The 27,805-nt window shown below is 37.0% G+C and overlaps 1 protein-coding gene across 1 annotated transcript in view; it reads left to right on the forward strand.

Moving 5' to 3' along the window:
- Positions 1–7,103: 7,103 nt before the first annotated feature.
- Positions 7,104–27,805, forward strand: part of LOC140754136 (ankyrin repeat domain-containing protein 55-like) — a 109,813-nt gene continuing 89,111 nt past the window's right edge. The window contains exon 1 of the mRNA XM_073089062.1: positions 7,104–7,364. The gene's annotated coding sequence lies outside the window, so the exon portion shown is untranslated. The remainder of the gene's footprint in view (positions 7,365–27,805) is intronic.

A 27,805-nucleotide genomic window follows, 5' to 3' on the forward strand; every position in this document is an offset into this window, starting at 1 on the left:
AGGCGGCATGGATACATACAATTTTAAATTTTAAGTTTCAATTACAAAAAGTTTGGAAAATCCAAAAGTGCACGACTCATAATGCTCATTTTATTATGAAATATAAAAAAAAAAACTTAAGTCGTTCAAAATTAATTGCCGAAAAAACAGCTGTAGTAGGAAGAAGGTACTGCACAAGCGCCCCTGGTGGAATAAACATAATATCTATAGATATACAGTCTTGTAGTTTTCGTTTTTTATTAATTGCAATTAAACGACACTGAATTAATTAATCATTCGCATTCAGTGACCTACAATCGTCGATTAGAATTTTTAAAAAAAAAATTAACTCAAATGATGGATTTTTTCACAAGTTAGAGTGTTTTCAGGTTTCACACATGACGGACAGGAAAATTTTTTGACCTATTTTGGTGTTTTTTTCCAATTCTATTGCAGTAAATCAATTTTTAAAAAGTATGGAATTAATCTCAATTAAATTATCTCGACAATAGTATGCAAAATATCTTGATTCCGTGAACTATCAAGGCTATAATAATAAAAATAGCCGCCAAAATAAAGCGAAAAAAATTTTTCGATCGTAAAGCACTCTCTGATGCTTCGCATCATGAGTCGTGCAAAAGCAGGTGATACCACGAAGATAAAAAAGAATTAAAGCAAGCATTGTTTCTAATTTTATTATATTTATACTTAAACGATGTGCAGTCCGCCGATCTGATGGAAAGCAGTCACCATCGCCTATGGACATTTTCAACACCAGAGAGGTCGCCAATGCATTGCCGGCTTTGGCCTTTTGTTACAAACACAAACTTGTAATTCTTACAAGGAGAGCTTTATTTTGTGAAATCAGTCATCGTCAACCCATTACTATCCTACTGCTGGGCACAAGTCTCCTCTCAGAATGAGAAGGATTAGGCCGCAGTCCATCGCGTTGACCATGTGCATATTGGTAGACTTTTAATTTTTTTTTAAAGATCTCTCATGTATGGTTCCCTTTCGATGTTTTATTTCCCGTTAAAACATGTGACAACTAATTTCTAATATGCACATAACTTTGAAAAATCATAGGTTGAATCACGGTCCTTTCGATCGAGGAGCCGAGTTTTAACCACTAGGCTATCACTGCCTCAATAATTAAACGACCAGTATACATTAATATTGTAACTTCTATGTAGAGCGTAATATAAAATATATCTTATTTTTATGTGGTATGTTCTCTAACTTGTGTCTCTACACACGAGGCATTCTAACTTAGTCCTCAGCTGTAGTACTACCGCATTTGTGGAGGGCCTAAGATACGACTCCATTCTATCTGGGGTTGATTACAGATATTCCTGAGCAGTTGGACTGCAGGCTCGTTTACTATGTCTGTATTAAAATAATATTATGATCTATACGGACGTTGGCTTTTCTAGAAGCAATGGATAAAAAGATTTATTTATAGCAAGTTTATTGTGAAAAAAAACACTATTCGGTTATAAATCTAAACTTAACACTTTGAGCAAAAAAAGGCGCTCTTATCGCTAAAAACAGCGATTTCTTCCAGACTACCTAAGGGTGAGGAGTTAAAGAAGGGATGAATTTAAATAATAGGTAGGGTGCTAATAATTACAAGTTTAATGACTAATATATAATATCACAAGTGTAAAATGTGAACTTAACGTATGATTGATTCTTTTTATAAATGGCCACTGTTGAAAAGTATTTCAAATTTATATGTTTGTAGGTACAAAGGTATCTACAGGTAGGTTATATAAAAAAACATAAAATTAAGATAAACCTAATCTAAATTGAATATTTTGTAAATATTTTCCGCAAGAATGTATTTTGGAAATAATATTTTATTTTCAAGTAATTAAATGTAATATCGTTGACATAATTGTCTGAATATGTTAGTAGATATACATAGCTCCTATATATATACTTATTTGTGTATACTTATATGTTTTATATGCAGTGCAAAAATGTTTTCGTCAATATTTTAAAAGGAGATCAAACAATAAACTTCAAATATAGTCCAAAAGTGTCCAATTGCGATCACAGACATATTTCCCGAAGAAAGTGTATCAAAAAAATGGATGGTTTAGCCACAAAATGCATTTTACCTGAATCACGCTATCAAAGTTTTTAAAATTCTTCGTATATAAGCAATAGGGGCGGAGTTAATGTTGGGGAGTCCGTGTCACACTGGAAAACAGTCATAACGGAGCTGTACAAAGTCCGTGTCTAAGCTAGGGGCGGGAGGTCTGTTGTGCGCATGTGCGCGCACGGGCTGTTTAACCCTCTAGAACTTTCATTTAAGTAAAAAAGGCTAAGGAAGATATTACAAACAGCTGTGGCAACTGTGACTCCCTTTTTGCTAGCTCAATTCTTTGCTTAATTGCCGTAGCTTCCTTGACCTACATCTTAAAATTATTTTGGAGTTTATGAGTAATATTAGTCGCAGTGAATTTTTCAAATCCATGAAGTTGCAAAACTTATAATATTTATTAGCCAATATCATGTGCTTACGCAAAATAATATTTTTAACAATCGTCAAAAAAGAAGGTTGCATTCGACCATTATGTACATTTAGATAAGTTTGTACTGATGTCCGCAATTTTCTCAAAAACTTTTGGTCCGATTTGGATAGGGTTTTCGTTGAGTATTTAATACTGAAAAGAAATATTTCATAGATATATGTATTTATTTTGCATTTTATCCCACATAAGTATTCTGCCTGATAAGAAAAGTGATGGGCGCTGCTGTGTTCTGGTCTGAAGGGAGTCATAATGGAGATCAGCTCAGGGGAGCTCAGGGGTAGCAACATATATTTTGCCGACGTGAGGCAGCACTCTACAGTCTATCCCTATCTAGGATGGATTATCAGGTGGAGTATGTACTCGTTTGCTTGTATAAAACTAGGTATTTTATATCATTAAAGTCAATTTTAATTCAATTATTTTAACACACAAATTCTGATAAATCAGGGATGCTTGCCTGCGATTCCAATGTCGGACCACTCGATTGAGAGGAGAGGCCTTTCAATCACAAATTTATCGCCGTTACTGTCCCACTGCTGGGCACGGGTCTCCTCTCATAATGAGAACGATTAGGTCATAGTCCATCGCGCTGGCTAAGTTGCGTATTGGTTGACTTCACATATCTTCGATAACTTATTTTTTTCTCTCAGGTATATGTTTTCCTCACGATGTTTTCCTTCACCGTTAAAGCAAGTGATAATTAATTTCTAATAAGCTATAACTAGACATCACAAATTTTTATTTTCGATCTATCCTATAAGCTAGTTCTTGAAGTGTTTGGCGAATCATTTTGCGGTTGGCTCGTGGGAGTGGAGCATGCTGGTTGGGTTCCCACGGCCCTCGCCGGCCATCGCTAATTTGTTAGATTTATGTAACAAAACATCTTTTATACCTGTACATAGAACGTTCATGTTAGAACTTAGCCGATAAACTGTAGAAGAATAATTAACGCTACGCTTTCTACACTTATAGCTGTTCTCTATAAAAATACAAACCGAACAAACGTACAGAATCAAAACAAATGATTAGATTATTCTTATTGGTTTTTTGATGCAGCAAAAAAAACTGCTGTATTCTAATTTAAGGGGTGAGGTAAGGCAGATACATACCAAAGCTTCTAATTTAGTTGTAACCGCTTGGTAATGTAGTTATTGAAGTCCATCGACAGCCTTAATTATATTACCATCAGGGGAAGTGTATGACGTCGTTCCCACATTAAATTCGCAACAAAGCTTATTTTTTGACGATTCCAAAGGCATCAGAGCCATGCCTATTTCTGTCTCGTAATAACAGTTCTGCGTTCCTTCTTAGTCCTCTGTCCTTCTGTCCAGTCCTTACTCCGTCTGCAGTAGGAGCAAAGCATCTGTCGACGACCTCGGGCTATTACCTTATCCGGGGTTGTTTATAGATATCTATGGACAGCAGTAGCCACTTACTATAATGTAGACTACATGCTCGTTCACTACTTCAGTATAAGAAATAAATATACGTGCTAACAGAAACAGTAACGGATTTACTATGGTACTTCCGACCCACTGCGAAACCTATTTACATTTCAAAATCAAAACTGGCTCGTTATGCGTTATTTAATAAAGCCTTTCAGTATTGAACAACGTGTGTGGCGTTTAAAAATAACTTAATAAATTTCTCAGGTGCGTATCCCGCGGGTCCCCTGCGATCCAGGAAGCAGGATGAGTTGATCCCAGCTCAGCTCAGCTTAGCCGGCTCACGTCGCCGCTGAGCGCTCAGTTTGCGCTTGTCGGCTTAACGTCGCTTCGTTTAATAGAAATGAGTTTTAAGTCTCTAGAACTGGTTTTAAAATCAATAATCATTTTTGTAAACTGCGACGCTGGTTGTAGACTGCAAAGTGACTTAGTAAGCTACTCCAAAACTTAAAAATTGAAGGAGTTTCAAAGGTAAATTCAGTAAGGTTCGATAGGGGAGGTACCACTGCCTCACCTATTTCCATCGTTAAGTAGTTATAGGTATCAGAAAAATAATGTGGATGAAGATGTGTTTGACTAAGACAGAATTAGGTAGTATTGTGTTATTTAACTAATTTAAAAATTTCATAAGCATTTTTACATAACAACATAGAAACTGGTCGAAGAGAATTTGAATTGCACTAAAAGTTGTCCGCCATTCTTAACCCTCATTGATTCCTTTGTGTCGAACACGCGGCATATTTCAAAATGTATTCCTTTTATTTGAGCCTCTGTCGCAACATGTTAGGAGCTTATCTTGAATATCTATCGTGGATTTGCATTTGTCGCACGATGAAAATAATTGAGGCCTTAGGAGTGTTTTAATAAACATGTTTTGATCTTGAGCTGTCGGAACTTAACTGGATTATTAAAACGTTTAAATTTGTTTTATAAAGCTAATACGTAACTAACTATCTATTTTTATTATATAATGAATAAAGAATTGGCAAACAGTCCATCTGATGGTAAGTGGCTACCGAACACATCTGTAATCAGCATAAGGTACTAATAGGCCCCGCATGTGTTGTCCCTGTAGTTTCGGGACCAGAATAGGGCTCCGGTATCCTCTGCCTGTCGTAAGAGGCGACTAAAGGAGGGCTTCCGGGGTTGCGGGCGGCAAGAGTCGAGCCGCCCAGTGAGCGACCCCCGGAAGGACGGCGGTATGTGTGGCCGCATATCGTCGTACGCACCAGACGTTGTGGCCAGCTCCAAGCACACCTGGGCGGAGCCCGACGGGGCAACGTGCTATGAGGACTCCGGTTGCGTTCCTTTGGAGATCCTAGGGACCTCAACGCAGCGCCGAGGACGGCCACCGGGGGGGTTTTAGTACGGTAAGAATCTCACATAACCCTGCGTCGTTTCCACGGCACCGGGTACCTTTTGAAGGTTTCCTCCTCGTAAACAAACAAAAAAAGGCCCCACATATGTTACTACATTTCTGTTGGCGTGGCGTGGTGACAATATATAAAGGACCCTACTATCTTCAAATGAACTAGGTACATAAAAAGATAATATAAGTGTTTTGTCTTTGTCAACTTGTCGGTGGGTAGATGTAAAAATACCGCCAGTCATCGTCTTGCGCTCGTCAAGATCATATAGATGTTCTGTATGTGCCATCTCGCTCCTGTTTTCCATGGAGACCACCGTGGTACCGCGTGTGAATTGTGATATGCTTAGTGAATTAGTGACTACTACATAGGAAGACCAGGCCGTGTCTATTTCTTTGAGCGACAGCGCCGTGCACATCACACCAAACACGAGTCCAGTTTGCAGATGCACTTTGAAGGCAAGGTAGGTGGTTTGATCTACTCATCTGTTGAAGTAGGATTGTGTCATATCTCCTAGATTTGTATACTTAGTGGACTGTATTACGTATATCGTTGGACAGGCATGCGAGGCCTGTGTAGTGTGTATACCGCACAATAAATGTCCGTCAGAATGTAGGTACTTTACAATTGACTTTTGTATAGGTAATTAAAAAGCTTATCTTAAATAAGTAAGATGAGTTTACTAAAATAATCCCACAAAATAAGCAAACGAAGCCGACTTTGCAAACGATATCCTAGCTTTTAGATAAATACTAGTCTATAAATGTTTATATAGTCTATAAAACATAGTACATCATTAATTAAGTGTTAGCAGAAACGAATGGCATCTGTGCTACTAATTAGAGCTTACTTTCTACCTAGTTCGCCCCAGTTAGGCACTGGTAAGGCTAATAGTCTACGCCAGGCTGTCTTCTCTGTTAACTATTGATATTATTCTAATTAAGGTGTCGTGTACCTAATTTTCATGATATTACTATTTACACAATAAATAGTATGTTTTATCTTCTGGGGGAATTTGAGGCATTCTTAACGATACCGAAAATTTAGAACGATGTATTTAAGATAACATAACTTATTTATTACTTACTCAGTAAAATAAAATAAGAATATTTACTTAATCAAATATGTTTTTACAGCTAAAGTGATATAAACTCTAACATTTTAAGTAACTGAATATTAATTTATATCACGGCGTGCGTAAATGGACGTTTTACGCACGCTTCGCGTGCGCAAAACCCCCATTTCCGACCCCGTAATATAAAATTTTATACAACACGCGGACGAAAAATTTTTTTCTGACAAGTGTGAGTTTGCAGGCCGAGCCGCAGGCGAGGACTGCAATCACACGAGTCCTCGTATTGTAATGTACTATTTTATTGGTGTTAAAATGGTGTTAAACCTAAAAAAATAAATCCGACCGACCGACAATGAAACGATTATCTTTAAAGTTGCGTCTAAATACGTTTTGCTTCGGAAATATGTAAATTTTCGCGTTATGAGAACTACTATTACTTTACTCTATTGGTCAGTGCCTAGCAGTATCTGATTTAAATAATTGAAATCAAACATCAATTCAGTTCCATTTAAAACGAATTTACAAATCCGAGTCATTACATGATTTCAGTATTAAACTCAGTTGCGTTACTCCGATGAAAGCTCTACAATTAAAGAAAAGAGGTAAGCTTTTTGCTTCACTCGATCAAGGTTTTCCAGAATATAAATCATGCGTCTCTTTCTGGGGATAAAGGAGAGAAAAGGACGGAGGGGGTCATCGTAACGAATACGTGAGACGGTCGCGGCAGTCACCGAGAACGCACGACTGCTGATTTAAATTTCGAAGCTTTTCTTTTTCATAAAAGTCACGTATTGCGCATATTTTTTATGTGTGCATAGATTATGAATTGTGATCTGATGAAGTTTCTTTAGTGTTGGACAAATAGTGATGGGATGTATTTGTGATTTTTGTTTTTTGTGGCGTAGTGTTTTGTAGGTGTTTGTGAGGTTGCTACGGTAACGCAGCGGAAACTTTTTCGGTGAGTGAGAAATAGTTTAAATACTACTTTAGTTTAGGATAATATCTATAGCCCATATTATTCAAATGATTCGCTTTGATAAAATATGACCAAATAATGTGAATAATCACACAAAAGTAAAACAGATACAGTATAAGCGTGTTCTATATAACTCTAAACATCCTAAATGTAAATTGTGGTATAAAAAACTTATTGAACAATAATAAATGAGGTTAAAAAGCACAAAATGTTGAATATTAATGATTTTTGTTAGCATTTCCTTAACCAAATACGATTTCAAAGCTTATATCTACGTACCTTCGTTTTATAATAACGCTGTGATATTTCTAACACATTATTGAATAATAATCATTTGCGTATCGAGAAGAACCTATTTGTCAGGGTATACTTTCAAGGATAATTATTTCGTAATTAATAAAATATTATAAAGAAACGTTATGGAGAGCTATAGCCGGCCCCATTGTTTAGTGGAAGGGGCATAAACATTTGCCGGGAATTGAACCCGGAACCTTGCAAGTCAGATCGTTCAAGCCATTGCTGGTCAATATTTGTCACGATCCGACCCAACTTGGACGCTAGTGGATCACGAACGCTTTGTAATACCTTATTAGTGGAGTACTGTTTTGAATGAATGGCTCTAACTTTGTTTATGCGCCAATAAATAAATACGTAAATGGGAGACGCGGTACCACTTTGATTGCAATGGTACCACCATCATACCTACTCTTACATCTTATAATTATCTCATATTTGTCTTATAGTTAAATACTCTTTTTTACAGCTTCAAAGTTTATCAAGATAAAGCGAATAATATAAACGGAGACAGTTGAAACGCGACGTCTCAATCGAGAGGTCCGAAGTTCGAATCCCAGGCATGCACGTCTGGTTTTTCAGTTATATGCGTATTAGAAATTAATTGCACTTGGCAAAATGAAATGGCAAATACACTACTTACTGTTTTCGGTCAATTATTCTTAGGCTGTTGACTGTTTTTTTTTTGTAATAATTAAAAAAAATAGATATGCTAGAAGATATCTCAACTCGGGAGAACCGCGAGGCACAGTTAGTAAAGTATACACGTTTTGAAGTCCATATCATAGTAATGGTAGGATTCGTTTCCTAGATATTTATCACTGCAAGCATGAGTCTGGCCGCGAGCTGATTGCCGCAAAACGAGCGGTTTGTTTCTTGCATTGTAGCTTTGAATATACAATTATTATTCACTAAGGGTATTTACATACAGTTGTACATTACATTTGTAAACAGCTTAAATTACACAAAGTTTCTGAGGTCGATTTCTGAATAAGCTGACTTACTAATTAATAACATTTTCTGTTTTTAATTTGAGCGCTTCTGTTTATCTTTGTGTGCGTAAAAAGGCTTTAAGGAGAATAATCCAATAAAAATTGTAACTATTTTATTTTAGCATACAGCTATTAATCTACTCAAAAAAAACTTAAGAGACATATTTTAGAAAGGATAATCAAATTGCTATTTAGGAAAGTTTAACATAATTTAAAATTATGCGTTCCGACTACACCGTCTAAATTCTTTCAATATACTAATACCATAAATAATTGACTCGCCATTATAAAAATTATAAGCGATGGAGGGAAACCAACAGTCGTTTGAAGGTGTACCCTGAGGGCTCGTAAGAACTCGGAAATTTCTCACAAATTATACGCCGGCGCATCGGAGGAAAGTCAGATAAATAGCCTTGTTTTCATTACCTGTTAAGACGGGCACACAATAAACACATTGAGAAATAAGACTTTTACCTATACGCATTATTTTTTTAGAACGCTGTCCAAAGATGGAAAGGGTTCACAACCCCCGCATTGACACATACAGACATGACATCTACAGATGCTTCGCCAATTCTGAAGACAAAGATGGTTAGTTTGTAATGGAAATGCAAGAACTATTTCCCGCTAGTGTGCTGTGAAAATAGGTGTGGTAGTGAAACCATATTGGCTCTATAACCTTCCAAAAGAGTATGTTTTAGGTACTTAAAACCAATATTACTCGTATATGTATGTTTCTGTCTGCAACCCTTTTCATATGTTTGCTGAGCACAATTATTTCGTTATTACAGGCATGGAGCATGGATGCTACGCCAATATAATACATAACAACAAAGATTAGCTCAACTCACAACTCTATGTAGCTAACTAATGTCTTTACCCTCCACGCCACAGCGTAGCAAGTATTGAAATTATTCAAAAATTAATGATACCGAATCAAGTGTACGCTAATCTTTATTGTCTAATCTGCATTTAACTGATTGTATGTTGAAAGTGTATAATTATTATATGCATGTCACGTGAGCTACGCTTCCTATATATCTTTAAGTATTTATGAAACACCCACGATACACTATAATTAACTGTGGTAGGGCTATATCACTTAACATAGAGGAAAACGTATGCTCGTTAATTTGTTACTCTTATCTCATTTATCAATTTCTACTTAGATTTCACTTCGAGTGTATGACCTTATAATTGAGATATTTAACATTGATTATTCGAGGTGAAATACAATTGACGCAAATACTCTAAAAATAGTATATTCAAAACTGGCCATTTGTTTTTACCCGACTGACGACTTTAACTAGGGTTATGGTTCATATTCTTCTGAGCAAACTTTTTCATCTGACCAATATCATTGGGGTGTATAAAAAAACATATATTGTAAGCTCATTATTCCTGAAATACTATTTTATATAATAAAAGATCAAATTACAATTCCATTATTTATTTTCTCTGACAATTTATTCTATGACATCTTATTTTCTACAAACGTATAATAACCTTCATTCTTTTTATATAGTTTCCCGCTACATTGCTAGTCACCAGCAATTAAATTGACTCTTATTAACAAAAATTATTGTAATGAAAATATACCCTTACAATATATAATTGGCCCGCTATTTTGGATTTAGAACGAAAAGTGTAGCTAACTTCAGCTCAATCGTCTGGGTTTACCTGGTAAAAAATTCAGTTGCAATATTCGACCATACCGACATATTCGACTCGACTCCATACATACGAATAAGTTCAGTTTTCAAAAGCTTAGTCCCTAATCGTAACCATACTTATAACATACTGATAAACAAATGTATGTATAACAAATGTACTAAAACTAATGGTTTTTTTATAAACTTACTTACTTACAAAATTAGATTTTGTAATTTAATAAGCTTAAACTTACTAGGATTTCATATTTAGTTTAAGCTTGTCCGAGTCCATTATCAGCTGTACAACATCGTATTGTCATCGAAGTTGTACAAATTAACAGAGGAATTTAAAATACAGTTATGTTAACAGTTTTCGCACTTAAGAATCTCTATTTAAATATTTTCTGCACAATATTCACGGTCAAACGAGCGTAAGGTATCCAGCTCAGCTCAGTTGTGACATATATCGGGTTCCGTCTACATGACACCTCGTCTGCTCACCTTAACCTACCACCTGTCATAGTATATCATGCTAATGTGACTGCTTTCTGTCTTGCGACGAGAGATGGTGCTGTTATCTAGAATAACAAGAACACTTTTTTGTTATTTCGTCATGTTTATTCTTTATTAAATTTTATTGATCGAGCGCTTATTAAGACCTTCCATGTGAAGAATACGAGGCGAGGCGAGGACTGCAATCACACGAGTCAGAAAAACATTTTTCGTCCGCGTGTTGTATAAAATTTTATATTACGGGGTCGGAAATGGGGGTTTTGCGCACGCGAAGCGTGCGTAAAACGTCCATTTACGCACGCCGTGATATAAACTATATTAATCTAAGAACTAAGAATATTTATTAATATACAGTAGGTACAGAATATAGCAACTAATTTACTTAGTATAAAAATTGACAAACGTATTTAAATACGTGTAAGCAGAAAACCCTGTAGTGAACAACGTGTCATTTAAATAAAAAGTAACAGCAATAAACAGTAACACAAGAATTACAATTACGCACGTAAAGGAGGAAATAAAGATGAGCAAAGAACGTGATTCTTTGTGTCGGTTTGTAGGGAGAAGTCATCTCCGTAAGGAAACCACAGCATTATTATGAATACTGCCCGAGTCAACTTAAGTAGACCTTGCAATGATGACGTCATATACATGCAGTACAAAAAAATACGACGCATTAAAAAAACAAGAGTGATTTTGGTTGTTGCAACCAAAATATGTATATTTACTTCTACAACTAATTTTCAACTTGACACTCAGTATCTATCTCCTAAGCACAAGATAAATGCAGGTTTTGGTTCACAACGCTGGTCGAGTACTGGTTGGTATAAGAGCAATAGTTTGTGTTAAGACCGTCGCAGACGGTTGCCGACGGTCGCTTGCGACTAGGCGCGGTGATGTTCCGCTGTTGCAGCTTTTCGCCAGCAATACCTATCGTCGACCGTGTGAGCGACAGCTCACGCTGACAATTACCGCCAACGACCATCAAAGCGAGTAAGAGTTTATTTAAAACAAGATTGAACGAACGAATAAGAGTTGATTTAAAACAAGATTGAACATCATTCGAAAAAAATGCGTGAAAAGACTTCGACCTCGAAGAGTAACTGCTGCATTTATCGCATTTAACAGGTTAAATCCCATAAAAAATAATATCGGAGATTGCACTCTCGTTTATTGGAGTGGCGACCGCAGACGTATGCGTAATGATACCTTATGCCGATGTTTATGTAAACCTTGCTCCCGTGCTCGTGTGAATAAACATTGCGGTTTCATGCGGAGAAATAGAAAGTTACTTTTGTTGTTAAGTAAATAAAAAATGATTGCCTACAATCTTTTTTATGTCCTGCTAGGGAAGGTCTGGGACGTACTTCACGAGGTTTGTACCCCACTATTTTAATACGGGTTAAGAATTAGTGAACTTGTTGTTGTTTAGGACTTTAATTAAGCAATAAATTTATCGGGTCCCTAGAAATGAACGAACGGAAGCATGCACGAAATTAGTTATTTATGGCCCCTGGAATGTTATGGCACAGAAAAGATAAATACTTGTAAAATATAGGGCCACGTTTATACGCGTTGGGTATGAAACATTAAATCTCATCTACGAATCCAATCAAATGGTTCAATATTTTATTGAAGTTTAATTTGCAAAATGTCCGATGATGTACAAATGAAGTCAGTCATTTGTCCTTTATTTTCCCATTTTCCTTTGAATCTGGAGTACTTTAATTTGCAAAATGTGATGTACAAATGAAGTCAGTCATTTGTCCTTTATTTTCCCATTTTCCTTTGAATCTTTGTGTACTTTGCCAACTACAATAATTCATCTGTCTTTTGTAGGATCTGAAATATCATTAAGGGTCCTTAATTTCCGTCATTCTTTTCTCGTGCCCCCATTCTGCACTCATCCTAACGTTCACGCATGGGAGGCTGCGAGGGTATCGGTTGCTTGCGATCGCGAACGTAAACAGATACGACACTTGCTGATGCTCCGATAATCTGGGGTTACTTGCAATTTGATATCTATAACTTTGTATTATTTTGCATGGAAAAGCAGTGTTTTTTATTAGGTGTCTAAACCGTGTAAACTTTCTGCTTTATTGCTTGTCTTTGCTTTTTTATAAGATTTGAGTAGCAAGCGTTTTACAGTTCACGTGATGGTAAGTGGTCACTGTAGCCTTTGGATACATGTAGAGCCGTTTCTACCTGAAACCTGATTAACATGGTTGCGTCATATGTACGTCACCGTTAAGCATTCATCTCCTGCCACTGAAACGCAGAATTGCTTCACGATAGAAATAGGGGTAGTGGTGGTACCTCCCAGATTGAATCATGGCTCTACCAAATTATAAAACTTTTGCTTTCTGTCTGGGGCAAGTATATTTTGTATTAATATCTGAGGAGTGTACAAGTCAATATAATTATCATCAACCCATTTCTATTCTTCTTTTTAAATTATAATACGTGCATAACCTACAAATATGTTGTGTGCCTGGGATTTGAACCCTCGTGACAGTATGAGAGACTGAGATATATCGATGCAACTACATATTTGCAATAGGTATGAAAATTATTAAAAATATATTTTCCTTTTTTATTCAAAATATAGGTAGGCATAGAAACTGTACTTCTTGAATTAGTTTGTGTGGAAAATGACCAATTTGCTACACCGTTAGACAATTGAAACAGGCAGACCGCAGACATTTCCATACTTCAGTGCACCGCAACCAACCAAACCGCGGTCATTACGCAAAACTAGACGAAACTTACGGTTAATGTTCTCCTGTTACTGAACAACAAAATAGTACTAGAATTCTTCGTTATTCAGCTGTCATGTACTACTGCCACCTTTTTTTCGAGGATCCTTCGAAAGGTACCCGGTGCTGGGTTGCCGCGCTACTACTGCTGCCTTTTTTCGAGGATCCTTCGAAAGGTGCCTAGGAAGCGACTCGGGATATCTTTCTGGGATGCCGTACTAAAATCCCAGTAGCCGTTCTACGCGCTGCGTAACCACACCAGGTAACGTAAGTACACCAGGATCTCCAACGAATACAACCAGAGTCTTCTGAACTCGATGCCGCGTCGGGCTCAGCCCATATGAGCATGACGAACGCCACACCATCTGGTGTATACGACGGTATACAACCACACATACCACCATCCTTTCCGGAGTCGATGGCCGGGCGGTTCCAGCTCCTATTCTTACCGCCCGCAACCCCGGAAGCCCTTATAGTCGCTCTCTTGCGTCTTCCAGAAGATACCGTAGACCTATTCTGCAACCCTTGAGTGTCTTATGTAACGCCATTTGTGCGTAAAAGTATCATTACCTACCATAAGATAAACCAAAGCTCGAGTTGCACTTTTTCTGGTCAAAAAAGCCCTAATAATATTGCAATCCCACCTGAAGTCAGCCACAGTTGCGTTCCCGTGAAGGGTAAAGCACCCACTTATAGTATTCTAAATAAAGATTTTTCTGTCGTTTAAACTTGGAATCCAGCGCTGGATTACATCGCTAAATTACTACTACATTATGCTGATTGCACTATCAAACTGAAACTAGTTTATCCTTAAGCTAAATTTACCTACGTAGATGGCGCTTCGCGGTGTGAATTGCACCTTACCGCTTCCAGTTTATAAACCCGTAAAGCCACGTCGTTATACATAATCATAGTATTCCGCAATAAAATTATGATTTCTATGATTATTACTTTTACTTAAACGATCATCATTTTATGAGTCGCGGAATAGTCTAAGATCTGTCTACACGATTCTAATTTCTATTTGTTTTAAAGTAGATAAATTGTCGTTCATTTAAAATGTATTTTGCTCCAACTTTACACGTGTTACGTGAATTTTTAATATTTTATTTATTATTTTATTTATTATTTTATTTATTATTTTATTTTATTCTATGATTTTATGAATTTCATAAATTATAATCCGTTTTCAAAATAAAATATGTCTTTTAAAATTATCACGTTATTATCGTTTTATAAATAATTTTTTTCGACATATTTGTATCGAAGTTGTTGCCGAAGTTATCGAAGTTTGTATGAAGTACTTGACTGAAATAACAGATCAATATAGCAAACAAGCGGTGGGATCTCGCCCTATAATGTTCAGTAGTCGCCACTGTAAACTAGAAACTACGCCACTAGAAATTAAGTTTAGAATGTAAAACCTATCAATTATCTTTTTAATGTTCTTTACTTTAGAGTAGTACATTCTAGAGGGCTAAGAAGATTTATGACTTATAAATAACATATAACTCTATATGAGGCCTTTCAACTGAATTCTCAGAAACAACTTGGTAGAGTCTTGCATGATGTTGGCCACAGATGCGTTACTACCCTTGTAGAGTAAGTTAGAATGTTTTGTATAGATGTTTCTTTCTTACTGTGAGTACAACCTTCAAACTATAACACAGCATCGCTTAACATTCATTTCATAATAAAAGACAGAATAGGTGTGGCGTTGATACCTTCTGAGTCGAACCACAAAGGGTTTTACCACCTTCAAACTATTCAAATTCAAATTAATTTATTTTCGGATAGCAAATATAGGTATATTTGCTAGGTATAATGCATATAATAAACCATCTGCGGACATCCTTCATCTTTACTTGTATTGCAGGCGATATCAACAGTTCCATTCTCCAGCTAAGAGTCTAAACCATTGTGTTGGCTAGTGGCTGCCAGCCACGGTTTCTTTATGGTCATCATAAATCAAAACTCCGTCTCGGTCTCGACACAGCTTGCAGATTGCGTGATTATTGGACTTTATATTCACTGACGTCCATTTTTCTTTCAATGTCACGCACACAAAGAGTGAAGGACTGAAGGTGCAAAACCTGTCTAGTCGTCATCGTTTTGAAAACTTCATAAATCTAGCAAAGGTTTATAATTAGGTATATAGTATTATCGGCATTTTACTAATAAGCGAATTTTGTACTTATATCAGTAACGCAAATCTCTCTTCAGTAATTGTAGGTATATTATTTATGCTATATAGCGGTGTAACTAGCATTGTTGTATTCTGGTTTAAAAGACGACGTTCTAAAGCCGTTTGTCCACCGCGAAAACGACATTATTTTGGGCCGACTTTAATATGACCTGAAGGCGATCGGTTGTCCACCGTGACCGAAGTCGCTGGTTTAGTTTGTTCCAGCTTACACGCGTATGACGGCAGTGTGTGGACAAGTTCAAACGTGTTTTGTGTTGCCGGCATATCGGCCCGTCAAAATCTCGGCCGATCTAGCGGTCACGCTGATCTACTCGAAATCTCGGCGGCCGGGATGACGGTGCTCGGGTGACGGACGTGCGGTGGACACGCGGTTGTAGTAAATGTATGTACCGCTACTTCGGCGCCGTCATCTCGTTCTCGGTGACGGTTCGGTGAAGGCACCGGTGGACAAACGCTCTTATTTTCGTTATACCAACATATGGTAATCCAGCTTTGAACTTAGACCAACGTGTATCATTCTGTGTTCAAACGTCCGTTCTTTGGTCCACCTGTCTGTCCGTCCGATCATCGGTTTGTTCGTCCTTCTGTGAATTTGTCTGGCCGTCCGTTTGTCCGTTCCTCCGTCTGTACAATCGTCCGTTCGTCTGTTCATTTGTCCGTTTGTCAGTTTGTCTTCCCCTCTCTCTGTCCTAGGTTTAAACTTGTGTATATGACTTGATAATCATTGTCGCGTTAAAAATAGCATGGCATTAAAATCAAATATGAATTTAGACGGCAGTGGTAACTTATTACACAAATTACATAGTCGATTACTGTTTCAATAAATTACGAGCATGATTCTCGAATTGGATTACATTCGTTTAGCAATTACAGTTTTGGAGCAGTAAATCCAGCGCGTGCACTAAAAGGCGTATTGTATTCCAATTCTCGGGGTAACAAGACGCATTAAATCCTTCTTACTAGGGATGGCGGTATTTCCCGATAAATATCGATTTTTAATTCGATTCGAATATAGAGGTCTAGAACGTCATAATCTCAAAAAACTAGCATTTCAGGTTTGGTTTATTTCCCGCCCTAGCAATAGAACATTGGCGTAAAAAATAAAACTGTGGTGTGATAGAAGATGTAAATATGAAAAGTTTAAGTTACGGGCTGGAAATTACTCAGGGCGGCGAAAAAAAAAACTGAATACAAAAAGTAGAAAGCTTTTTTTCAACTTTTCTAGTTTCATCGATTGCTTACATTATTTCATTACTTGATGTTGATTAAAATATCATTATTTTGGTTAAAAATATCGATTCTCCGATTAATCGATCTGAGATCACCATGCCTAGTTCGTGTATCGTTGTATCGCCCTATCGTACATCGATGGTATCGCCGATCGTGGGTACCCTTTAAAGGTAACGCGAGCCGGGTATCGAACCTGTAAAAGGTCTTTGACGGTAATTAATATTGATATAGTATCCGCGAAACAAGTGGAGTATATCGGGTGTCGGGACAAGGTATGTTGTATTGTATTTCTACACTTAATGTAGCTTATTTTGTGCTAGATTTAGTAGGAACGCTACACAGTCTGTTCGTTTGTTTGTCTGTCCGCTTGTTCGTAAGCCGTTCCGTTCATTCTGTGTTCTGACGTCCGTTCTTTGGTCCACCTGTCTGTCCGTCCGATCATCGGTTTGTCCGTCCTTCTGTGAGTTTGTCTGGCCGTCCGTTTGTCCGTTCCTCCGTCTGTACAATCGTCCGTTCGTCTGTTCATTTGTCCGTTTGTCAGTTTGTCTTCCCCTCTCTCTGTCCTAGGTAATAACTTGTGTATATCACTTAATAATCATTGTCGCGTTAAAACTAGCATAAATAATTCGTTGTAAAGTTATTTGCAAAAAAAGCTGTGATAGCCTAATGGTTAAGAAACTCGGCCTCGAGGGGTCCGAGGTTCAAAGTTCTTTATTTTATATAAGTCTCGACAATATTTGTCCATTTGAGGATTGTCTCACGAATTTCCTTACGAAATACTATCATATCTTTTTACGATTATTAGCTAAACATGTAAAGCTGGTGTGGTATAATTGGAAGTGTGGTAAAGCGGCAGAAGTACCTATTAATTAATGAATATTTAGATGGTGGGTAAATGTTTTAATTAACATTAGGCAGGACTCTACTTGAGTCAAGTAATGATGTCGATGGGCGGCAGTTCCCACTTATAATTAGGCTGGCATGCTCGCTTTCTCCATAAAATTTAATTATAAAAAATATTATGAAAATTATTTCAGTACATTTTTCATTTTTGTGTCAACTTTTTTACATTTTTTTATTTTTGGTAGGCTAGTGTTATTAATAAAAAATATATATATATAATTTATATCTGTGGCGGTCGCCATACCAGTATAATATCCAGGGGCTCTGGGTTCGATTCCCGACTCGCCAGAAGTCCAACTATTTAATTTAGATTTCTATGCTGGGTCTGGGTGTTTATGTATACCTCTTTGTGTGTCCATGCCGCCCACAACCCCAAGGTAATCCTAGTGTAGGGCTGTGAATGAAAACGTTATAAACTTATGTTTGTGGTCGATTTTTTATTACTAAATATAAATAAAGCAGCCCTATTATACGTGCTAATGTGACTAGTTTCTAGTTTCATGGAAATTATAGACGGAAACCCTTGAAAAACCTAATCTAGTATTGACGCATAGGTGAAGGGTGCTGCACCCTTAGCGATGTCGTGTTACTAATCGGTGAAACTATAGGAGGGTGATTTGTTTACTGAGCCGAGCCGTGGATACTCTGATACTTTTTTATGATATATTCGTAGCATGCTCGTATGCTATGCATGCAATATTAATCGCCCTCAGATAGAATTGAAGTGCTACCTGAGATCGGCCGCAGACTCGTTGCTACACCTGAGGACACAAGAAACATTTTCGAAGTCATCGCAATTAGGAAATCCTCACAAAAATATGGAGTTCTTCGGCAGCTTTGAGTCTTTACCCTTTTAGATTTAAGGTTTTATAACTCCTTCGCACACAAACTATAACCCCTTGGATTATCTCGATCAATAATATTGACCACTTACTAAGAGTATATTCTACTTTATCAGTTAATCATTATTTTACGAGCAAACCCGATCTTTGCAACAAAATGTACTTAGTTCTTACACGTTAATTGGTCATACTTAATAACTGTGTATTATCAATTAAAAGCGGCCAAACCCGTCGCAGGCTGCTAGTCCGTGTAACTGGAGTTATTAATTGCTCGTATTGCAAGTTATTATGAGTTTTATGTTGCGAAAGGATATTGCTAAATGAATACCTAACCGATTTGCCCTATGAGAACGAAACTATTCGCTATTAAAATCGTTTTTTTTCTAAATTTCACATATGAACAGCATAATATGTAATATGTATATTGCAGAGATGGAAGTTGTCTCGCATTTATATTCATGAAAATTGCTCTGTCATTGAACAAAAGTTTTTTTACAAAATGTATTAAGCTGTTTCCAGAAAAACGGATAAATAATTTCGTAGACAAAATTTCAGTAACATGTTTCGTTTTGGAATCACTCAAGCATGGCAACGAACTTTTAATGACCCATTGCTGGGCATGATTGCTTCACAACTGGAGAAAGCTTAGAGCATAGTCCACCACACTGCTCCAATTCGAATTATTAGACCAAAAACAGACTTATCAACAAGCTTGGAGTGCGTTACCAAATCCCTGAAATACATGCCTGCTGTATACTATACGAAACATGCCAAATAAGTTTTCTCCCTATTATAACATCGTTATCTTGGCCCGTTATTAATAATCAATCTATCCAATATTTTGTCTATCAAAGATTTAAAACCTACTTCATAGTAGAAATTATGAAATTTCGATATTTGGTAGGCAACATTCAGACAGATAGTCTAAATATTAATAATAGGTGTTATTCTACTAATTGCTACAGATCAAACGATTACTTTCATCTATCTATCTATCTATCTATCTATCTATACTGATAAAAAGAAAAGATCCAGTCATCTCGACTCGTCAATCCACGTCATTGAGGCAAGGTCCGAAGCACTTAGCTTACTTAGTTACTGCACAAAAACTTGGTTGGAGCTACTGGTTGCCATAGCGGGCCGCTATCGCCCGCTCTACACCGATACTTGTCGCTTCGGAGAAAATAATGCTGCGAACTACTAATGGAGGGATTAACTACACGGCTAACTTGGTTGGGTGCTGGGTTTTTAGTGGAAAATTACACGGGCGAGCTCGTGCATTTTACATTTAAAGTTCAGGAACTTTAGTATATTGCCTGGACAAGATAAAGTTCCTGAACTTGAAATCATTTCAGTCTCTCTCCTCCTTTTGGATGGTAAAGTAGAATATAGTATTTTTTTATGAGTACAAAAGTTAAGTAGGTATGGGTCATTCAATCAATATTGCGTTTCGATTCGATAGTAGATAACTAATTTGTAATTACATTTGGATTTGTAATTACATTTATATGATGTTCGTTTGACTACCATAAAGTTTGAATAAAAATAAAATTTATAATCTCGTACAAATATGTTCGTTTAAAAAACATTAAATCTTAAATGTTGAAGGATTCCTGCTGAGTAAATTTAAATAGCAAATCCAATCAATCAATCTTACCTATTGTATACAAATATGTACAAAATAGGTATAATATTATTGTTGCATGTATATCATTGGTCTTTGCATAACAACTATTAAGGTTTAAATTTTATAGACTTGTATATATCATAAGAAACAGAAAATAAAACAAAAAGAGAAATGTATATTAAAATGGGCTTATCTATAATAAGTGATCTCTCGCAGACAGCCCTGCAGTATAAATCAAAGATACAATAGGAAAAAAATGATTGTATTCGTTGCTCCCGCCGAAGTATAAATAATTACAATAACAATCAAATCAAATCAAATCAATACTCTTTATTGTACCCAATAAAAGAAGATACATATAAAAAATAAACAACTAATTTAAAAACAATATTAGAAACAAAACAGATATAATTTATAATATACCTGTTATATATTTATTAGAATATACAATTGCAGCGACGCCTCGCCAACAGTCGGTCTGACCCGACACATTAGACGTTTCACATCAAAATCTTGTCGTACAAACATACCACTATTAAATATTTATTAGAATATACAATTGCAGCCTGTCGCCGCGCCAACAATCGTTCTGACCAGACGTAACACATCAAAAGCTCCTCTAAACTTATAGAAAAGACATCACAAATGTGTGCTGTAAGTATCGTACAGAATTACAGATGTGAGTGCAGAGTGGGTACGTAAAAAGCAGCGGCAGTGAGCCGCGGTCCGTGTGGTACATGGCCGCGGACCCGCTCCGTAACTGAGTTCGCATATTGTCACATGCACAGAACAAACTGCGACACAGGACCGGATTTCATAGATTATAATGGAGTATAGTATTTTCTGAAAAGTTTTTATATTATTCCTAAGGTGTCAATAAGCGTGTCAATAAGCTGCTAGAGTTTTTATTTTAATTTAATTAGACCCTAAAACATGGCCTAAAACGACTTGAATTTATCATTGTAAAATTTTGCGCGAAATCATTAGCCGCCATTCTGTTTGATCCAAGTATATGTGAACCACAAATTATGAAACTGCAGTGAACATCTTTGAAATACCTATTTATATACTTATTCATACTGTCTATTTTTGTGGCATAAGGAAAGTATAGAGTCTTATTAGTTAAGTGAAAGTTAGTTTTATCCACTAACAACATATAAGTGTATTTTAATAGAAAGCTTTATCAAAAGTACGTACAAACTTTTATATTACCGAAATCTTCAAATTTAGGAAGGCTTAAATCCGGCCCTGTGGCACACATTAACATTGTTGCACATAGTGACATCGCTGACGAATTGCGGGGGTCAAAGACCCGCGCCCGGCCGTGCACCCGGCGGACCAAAAGTTCAGTACCGCGGAGAAATGCTCAATTAGCAATTTCACATAATTATCTTTCATCATTATATTTAGTCTTCATCTGTTTTGAAGAACAGTTTGTTTAGCAATTGTTTTTCGCCAATACATAAAAGATGAGCATTATTTTGGTTATGATAATAATATAGGTCTAGCAAACGAGCATGTACTCCACCTGGTGGTAAGTGATGATTGGCGTCCAAGGACCTCTGTAATCAACCCCAGATTGTATTAGAGTCCTACCTAAGGACTGTCATAGATGCGTTGCTCTTGCTACCCATAAGGAGTTAAGTTGGAATGTTTTGGACATACTTATGTCTCTCTTACTACACCTTACGCGTCTCTCTCATCAATTTAATTCGAATTCCTGGAAGAAATAGTAAATGTAGAGAAGTATTTTGGAAAAATTAACAAGAGGAAACTTTGAAACGACACAAAATAAAAAATAAATCTACCATTTATATAAAAATCGGTTTACTTATTCGACCACGATTCCAAAATTATGTACAATCATAAAACTAACAGCAACAGCATCCTTTAAAACAATGTTTTCTACTTAAAATGAAGTCCATTCAATCCACATTTATTCCTAAGTCCGTCGTCAAACTAGTTCAACCCGCGGCTGTTCTCGCGAGAAATGCGTTTTTTGCCGCAGTTTCCAGCGAGATGAACGACTTTGGAAAAACTGAGGCTACATTGTACGGGTGATGCTCGATCGGTCGATTGATAAGGGAGTGTTCTGTTGAATTATGTCCGTGTCTATCGGAGTTATCTGTTTTGATACGATGGATGTGTTGATTCTTGGAGTAATATTTTCTCTCTTGATCATGGTGTTGAAAGATAAATTGGATGTGGTATTTATATATTTTAAACCTATGAAGGGTAATGGTTTTGACGAAAGTACTTGTTAGTTTTGTGTCCATCTGGTGGTCAAAGTTTTAATCAGAATATTGCACCGTTTATTAGATAAATACAGCTTTTATTAGGCAGAGGGTCTCCGGCGGCGTCACCGCCGCACCTATTTCTGCCTGCAGGGATAAGCGCTGCAGTGCTTTACTTTGAAGGGTAAAAGAGGCATACTTATCCGAGGTGTTCCTCTTATTTATTAGCTTAATCCTCTGTCTGTAACCGACCTTAGGTAGAAATCAAATCTTATTTGGGGTTTGATTACAGATGTCCACGAGCAGAAGTAGCTCCTTACCATCAGGTGAATTGCTTGCTCGTTTGATACTACTATATTATAAAAATAACTCATGGTACCAGCTAATCTTATTTGCCATCAGCCGAATAATCATAATGAAAGACAGAAACTGATATAGCAGTGATACTTCGATAAAATAAACAGATTACCGTAAAGGTGTTACGTCGATAATTAATACCAGTTCATTATCACTGTGAGGCTGTAGGTTAAAAATTAAAAGCGGTTAACCTTCTTTTGGGGATAAATAAAATATCACCAACTTAAAAGACGTTTCAACACACGCAATAATTATTTTAATGGAATCTGCCGCAATGGACAATTTACTGTCAGATAAACTTATTTTTATAACTATTTACTTAGTACATCAAGTTCGCTAAATCAACAGAATCTTCATTTACATTTAAATTAACTTGATTACCTACAAAAGTAATATAGCTGTCGAGAAATATAAAGTTTATGTGTCACTCCGTTTAATTACTGTCATTTGCCCATTACCGCCCACTGCTGGGCACTGGTTTCCTCTCAGAGTAAATGGCGCTGACCAAGTGCGAATAATAGCAAGTGATAAAAAAAATCGAATACGAACATAACTTCTAAAATTAAAAGTGCGTGATTTGAACCTTGGACCTCCAAATTAAGGCTCCTAATTTCGAATCACCACTACCTGATAACACTGATATTCAACGGTGCACAGTAGCTCAACACAGATATCACAAATCAAGATACAGCCGCATCCAATCAACAAAACTCGAAAACATTTCATGGAATCGTCCACTTATCGGCCACGCCGCAATAGTATTTAAAACTCAATTAAGCAATACAGCGAGTTCTGTTCAATGTAGCCAGTGCCTTATAGGACCGACCGGTTTGATCGCCTATTGTCTTGTTTCTCGAAATATCCTCAGACATGGAACTATAGTTTAAAACAAGCGTTCACCATTGCTGCTTGTTTATAGTAGTATTGTTTGGTGTGTGGTGCACGCCAATCAATGTATGTTGTGAATGGGGTAATGTTGCGCATTGTTGCGGTAAAGGGGAGCTGGTCAGAGCCTAGCCTGGGGGTACGTTCGTGGGTTATAGTACTCTAGACCTGTAGGTTTTGGTTCGAGTTGGGAAAGATGTAACAGATTGTTTCCTTTTAACTTTCTAAATATTTTTTAATTAACAGATGACATGGATGAGTGATGTGATCTCTACATACTCTTCCTGATACAAATATTTGGAGTGAAAACGTCCCACTTTGACGATTTCGTGGTGAAATTATGTAGTATTCTGACTCACAGATCCAGGTTCGATCCTGATCAAATTCTAGTGGTGGGTGATAATGTACTTATTGTCACAGATTAATAAATAGTTATTACGTCATTGTGCGTGTCGCTAATATCGATACATCTAGAAATCGTCACCATGAGAATAACAATAAAGATAAAGATTAGGAATTATGAGATAATTACGAGAGATTTTTTTTATTAAACGTCATTTTCTGGTCAAAACTTGAATATGTCGTCCTCTATAATAGGTCGGCCTAAAAAATATCAGTCTTCCGAATTAGTCGGCGAAAAGATAAATATTTCTACCAGAACAGTTGTATTTGTTAAATTTTACGTCACCGACAAGTGAATTGCCCTTAATTGTGTCGCCCCTCATATTAACTGCTCTGGGCAATTGCCCCGCCCCTTAGATTTAGCCTTGCTTGTACTCAAAGCTACAAAATTTTATGTAAACTAAAATTTAGTTCACTTCAGAGGCGCTTATGCCAGTTAGTCAATCAATGTTAATGTTAATGTTAATTATTTTTTGCCTACTAGAGTTCGTTTGACAATTAACGAACGTCTTCAATAACTTGGACCAAGTCCCGATGGCCTATTAGGGACGTTCCCGAGATGTTTCCTATGGTACTGACCGGTGCCAGGGAATGTATTACTATTCTATATTTATTTTTATCATACAATGTGCGATGTTGTCCACGCTACACCTCTCCTCATTTATACTTTACTTTATTATCTTGCTCATGATTCATGTTGATATTTTTTTAGTCTACTTGGCACAAGACCTTAAAGTACGTGGTAACTTAACATGGCTTTCATATAAATAAATGAAACTTAATGACCAGTCTGTACATTTTTAATATGTAATATGGTTTTAATTTACACTTAATATGTTTTATAATAATAATAATAATAATATGCTTTATTGTACCCATAAAAGAAATATACACAAGGAAAATTATAATTTTAAAAATACAATAGGCGACCTTATCGCTAATCAGCGATCTCTTCCAGGCAACCTACAGGGTGCGGAGTTAAAGTAACAAGAAATAGAATAAGAGGTAGGGTGCAAATAACAGTTGTAAGGAATAAAATACAAATTTTGGAACAAATTAATGAAAGACATACGTATTAAAAAGAAAGGAGCTAGATTTAACAGAGTTGTGACAGATAAAACAAACAAAGAAATAAAATTACACATAGCAAGAGCATATGGGAGAGAAACGAAACAGAGATAGAGTTAGAGCTGACGATAATGACATTTTACTAGATTTTTGAAGGAGCATAGGGATTGAGCATTGCGAATAGATACAGGAAGAGAGTTCCATAGACGGATAGCTGAAACTGTGAAGGATTTCTTATAGTAGGATGTTGAGTGGAATGGAGTAAGGAGAGCATGGTTTTCGGTGGAGCGAAGGGATCGATCATGGGATAGATGGAGAAACTGAAATCGCTGCTTGAGGTATGGAGGAGAAGTCGGATTAAATAGTACACAATATAGAAGAGATAAAATGTGAGCATTACGGCGAAGGCGAATTGGGAGCCACTTGAGCTTAGCACGATATTCTGAAACATGATCATATTTACGTAACCCAAATATGAACCGTATACATAAATTTTGAAGACGCTCAAGCTTATTTAGTTGCTCCTCAGTAATGTCAGGATAGCACACATCGGCATAGTCAAGTATAGGTAAAAGTAGTGACTGCGCAAGCGTAATTTTAGTGGGAATAGGTAACACATTTTTCAATCTACGAAGAGAGCCCACTGCAGCAAAGAGCTTCTTGCTGACTTCAGTGATCTGTGGTGTCCACGAAAGATGCTGGTCTATGACGATACCTAAATTTCTAACCACGTTACTGTAAGGGATGACGTTGTTATCCAGTGTTATTGGAGGTACCTGGTGCCAGTCGATTCTTGAAACCAAACGCGGACTCCCTATGATAATGGCTTGAGATTTAGCAGCATTTAATTTCAATCCATAGGTTTTACTCCAAATTGAAATACAAGTCAGGTCGGAGTTGGTGTTCTTAATGGCATTCTGCAAGTTACTTAGACTAGCATGGTTGTATATCTGCAAATCGTCTGCATATAGATGGTAGAGAGAAGTTAGGTGAAGACTAATAGAATTAATGAAAATAGTAAAAAGGAGGGGTGACAACACGCCACCTTGAGGTACTCCGGCAGTTGTACTCGACCAATTGGAAAAATTGTCATCAATTTGAATACGCTGCCGGCGCCCAAATAAGTAACTACGAAACCAATCAATTGCCGTCGGAGATATGTAGAGAGAACGCAAAACCCCCAAGAGGACGTCAAAATCAACAGTGTTGAAGGCATTGCTGAAATCCAGCAGCGTTAGTACTGTCAACTGTTGATTATCCATCCCCATGCGTATGTCGTCGTTTATTTTTAGCAATGCAGTAGCCGTACTATGTCCTTGACGGAAACCGGATTGCAAAGGATTTAAAAGAGCATGAGTGGCAAGGAAGGAGCTAAGCTGTTGATGGATGAGGCGCTCTAGGACTTTAGACAGGAAAGGAAGTATGGATATGGGTCTGAAATCGGTAAAGTCGGATGGGTTGGATTTTTTGGGTAAAGGAATAACATTGGCGTCTTTCCAAGAAGAAGGGAATGTGTTATTATGGATGGAACTATTTACCATGAAGGTAATAGTAGGAAGGAGTATGTCGAGGAGTGGGATGATCATTTTACGGCTAATGCAATCGCTACCGACCGCATTTGAGGAAATAGAGAGTATTGCCCTCTCCACATCACGATCCGAAAATTGACTAAAAGAAAATAAAGGAGAATTTGGATTGGGAAAGTGTGATAAGTGATTTAGAGTATGATCTTTTGTTTTGCTATCGATGCAAGAAGTGGCAGAAAAATGACGATTTAAATCGTTTAAGTCTAAATTATTTGGATGATAATTTTTAGGTTTTTCCCAATTCCTAATGTTTTGAGAAATTTCCAGACCCTACTAGGGTCTTCATTTTGTACGGATTTGTGAATATGGCGTCGTTGTAAATCTCTGCACATCATATTGCAGCGATTTCTTGCGGATTTGTACCGATCAAGATTACCATCACTAGCATCTAACTTGTATTTCGATTTGGCAGTATTTTTTTTGTTTATTAATGTCTTCACCTCGTCAGTAAGCCATGGAGCAGGTAGATGCCGAATACGAACTGGACGAACAGGGGCGTGCAAGTCATACAGTTGTACAAGCAAAGAATTAAAGAGTGCCACCTGCTCATCCACAGTACTTAAACGTTCTATCATACCCCAATCAGTATTTGCAGCGTCATGTCGGAGTTTAACTAGATCCATTCCACTAAAATTACGCTGAAGGAGGATCCTTGACTTAGCCTTGGGAGGTCGGATTTTGTATGACAAATAGAGGAGGTCATGGTATGAAAAACCCTCAGCCGCACACTGGCCATACTTTGCTACATGATCCAATGATGAAATGATCATTAAATCAAGGAGAGATGGTTCGCAGTTAGGGAAGAAGTGTGTTGCACTGAGAGGAAGTATATGCATTAGATTAGCAGCATTGACTAGGGACAGTAGTTTGTGAGAT

Source organism: Epargyreus clarus, unplaced genomic scaffold (assembly GCF_041222505.1).
Source record: "Epargyreus clarus isolate Ecla_fem2 unplaced genomic scaffold, WU_Ecla_fem_2.2 ptg000027l, whole genome shotgun sequence".
Classification (NCBI taxonomy): Eukaryota; Metazoa; Arthropoda; class Insecta; order Lepidoptera; family Hesperiidae; genus Epargyreus; species Epargyreus clarus.